Source organism: Sinocyclocheilus rhinocerous, unplaced genomic scaffold (assembly GCF_001515625.1).
Source record: "Sinocyclocheilus rhinocerous isolate Xijiao unplaced genomic scaffold, SAMN03320098_v1.1 scaffold11, whole genome shotgun sequence".
NCBI lineage: Eukaryota > Metazoa > Chordata > Actinopteri > Cypriniformes > Cyprinidae > Sinocyclocheilus > Sinocyclocheilus rhinocerous.
Genome location: NW_015625587.1, coordinates 763,221 through 766,677, shown reverse-complemented (window position 1 = coordinate 766,677; position 3,457 = coordinate 763,221).

The following is a 3,457-nucleotide window of genomic DNA, read 5'->3' as shown; positions in this document are numbered from 1 at the left end:
CCGGTTGGGGAGCGGTCATGAGTGGCCACCCTGCCCGCGGTCTGTGGAGTGGTCGCCATCTGACATGACATATAAACTGCCTGGAGATGCGGGCCGTGCTTCGTGGACTTAGACACTTCCTCCCAGACCTAAGAGGTCACTAAGATCTGTTCTCAAAAGTCTTGTGAACAAATGTTCTGTATGTGTTTTATTGCCTTATTTCAGTGACTTTAAAATTTTTGTTTTTCACTAAGCACGCATAAACCTTGTTTTCTCAAAAACACAATCACGTACATACATGCTGCTTTCATATTATTGTAGCACAGTTTGTGCTGATTACAGTGTTATTAAACTTTAGACATTCAAATGTTTGTAAGCAACTGAAAAAAGCACAAATGTCAGGGCATGTCAAAACTTTTCCAGGGCCCCAAAACACCCTCGGACCCCAGAGGGTTAAGCTGGAACAGAAAAGTACCTTTCAGAAACTGCTGCAAGAAAGTTTGAGGCACATCATTTTCTGGAATTGCACTGTATGGTGAAGCATTTATTTTGTCTTCGCAGAAATTACTAATATAGCCAAATTCATTAATTAGAAGAGGCTATGAAGTGTGTTTCTTGTTTTTTTCCTTGATGCAGCCACGAGCATGTTTTGATTTACTGTTCTGACATCACATACTATTTACAGCACTGCAAACTCAATAATAGAATAATAGGACACATTGTCTCTGAGCCCTCTGGAAAAATATACAAAGAGTTGTTATAAATGTAATTTAATGTGGCAATCTGCGGCAACAAGATGGCATTCAGCATCTATCCCGCTGAATGCATTTGCTATGCTCTCACTAATAATGGAACCATGCGAGTCAAAAAAAGCATCTTTTTGTGACTTGATGAATTATGTCCTTTTGAAGTGGACTTTGAACTTTGTAACTTTGCAGATCTTTTTTATGCTCAAACAGCAACATTACAGACTAACTAAAGTTGAAAAAGTGAAAAAGCATAATAGGACCCCTTTAATTACACTTCATGCTTAAATTTTGGTTTGTCCTTGGGGAAACACTTGAAAGTCAGCACGCGAAGCGATCATATCACTTGATGTGGCATTAACTCTTCAAAGAGCATCCCAAACAACTCTCAATAATTTAACAGTCAGACTGAAATATTTTGACACAGTCATGAAAGGAGACAACCTTTAAGTGACAACTTGACTCTCAGTAATTCACGACTTCAGATCATCTATGCTCAACAGAAATGAGTAGGTATAGAATGCATATAGCTTAACATTAACTGCTGAAAAAAAATCTAAGAGCTGGCATAATTTAAGGCTTGTGTGTTGAGAAGCGACTGTTGAAGTGACTTTCGAGAGTGAGGATGAGAGACAGAAAGAGGGAGACAGAGAAGTGGCAAATATTCCCATCTGTTCCCCAGGAAGCATTTAATTAATTATCATAATTGACATCAATAGCAGCTGTCAGGCTCAGTGACTGTGCTAGAAGTGTGGCAGTAGGAGAAAAGTGGTGCCGTTCTCTCAGGGACACACTTACTGTGTTGCTTCTCCATTTGACCTGCTCACATGGAAGCCTCAGTCTTGAAGAGAGTCTTTAAACCCATCAGCTTCCATCAGCAGTCTGCTGTCTCAAGGTGTTTATTCTTCATAATCCACCCTGTTACTGATGCTGTTGGCAGGAGCAGATATGATTTATATGCTACCTTTCAAAAGTTTGGGGTCAAAACGTTTTTCTATATATATTTCTTTTATTCAGCAAGGATCCATTAAATTGATCAAAAGAGACAGTAAAAACTTCTGCATTGTTACAAAAAATATATTTCAAATAAATGCTGTTCTTTTGAACTTTCTATTCATCAAAGAATCCTGAAAAAAGTTTCATGGTTCTCACCAAAATATGAAGCAGTACAACTGTTTTTAACATAAGAAGAAATGTTTATTGAGCACCAAATCAGCATTTATAGAATGATTTCTGAAGGATCATGTGACCCTGAAGACCAGACTAATGGATACTGAAAATTCAGCTTTGCCATCACAGGAATAAATTACATTTTCAGTTATTTTAAACTGTAATAATATTTTGCAATAATAAATGCAGCCTTGGTGAACATAAGAGATATTTTAGAACATACCATTTAAACTTTTGATTATGTAAGATCATCTTTTGCACTCTACAGGAAGTGAGGACTCTCAGAAAGCAGGTTACATCATGCCAGCAAGTGACTGCTTTTATAAGTGAGTCACTGGAATCATTCATTCAACAGATTTGTTTAAAACGCTGATTGATTCAGGAACAAAACAAGTGACTCCTTGTAATCGAATATACCTTCTTATATACTACATAGTAGGTATAGTAGTACAGTACATTTAAATTTCATCCATACTGCTTATATTCATAGCATATAGAATATACTCTTTTAAGGGTCATGAAGTACCTACATTTGGACAGTAAAGGACAATAAAGACAGTAGCTGTGTGTTTCTGAATGTGTCATTGAATCATTCATTCAACCAATTCGTTTAAAACCGATGTTTCATTCACAAAAGAAACACCACCTACTGTGTGTTATTCTAAGATGGTTTTGCTGTGGATTAGTTTAGAATTATTTGTATTGGCTCATGATTTCAAAACTGTTAATATTACTTTTAATATATGTTGTTAATATAATGCAAGAATTGTTTACATAAATTTAGAATTTACGTATGATAGTAAAAGAACATCAGGTTGCAAATATGACCTCTTCGAGGGGGGGGGAAACATATTTTTTATACAGTATATTGCCTAGCTATTGCCATCTTTTTTTGGAAGCTCCTTTTTCCCTACTTGCTTGAAATATTTCCCCCCTTCCCTGATAGGGAAGCTTTGGTGTAATTTGACCACTGCCCATAAACTGACCCTGTCAGAAATGTTCTTTCCAATTTTACTATACAGTCCCCTTAACAAGTCCTCTCAGTAGGCACTTTGACACTCCCAGAGATTAAAACCAACCCTGGCCAATCCAGCTTGCTCTTTTTTAACCACTCCCTGGGGCACAGTGCTGCTTAGTCATTTCAGTTTCATCAGCGTAACATCCTACTACAGTTCTACAGCAGTGGTCTTGTCTCGCTCTAGACAGCTTCTAATGCTGCTTCTGTGGGCGTTCTTTTGTTTTGCCACACTGAGCCTTAACAAAAGGACATGAGCAGAGCAGTGTGTTTCCTTCCAAGCTGGTTATGTGTAACCCCTCTCTCCCGCAGGGCTCCAGACTGCAACCAAATAGTCGCATTTTGCGACAATTTTTTTCTGCCGCTGCGACTAATTTTTGTGAGCGGTCGCACTGGCGCGACCACCGCGTTGTCTAACTCATAAGCGCTGCCATTTCTGTTGCATTTGAGAAACATCAAACGGCAAACGAAACTAAAGCGAAATTAAACCGCGCTACGTTTCAGCTGCGCAGCGCGGACCGTTTATCAGCTCGGACCGCGACGCAAA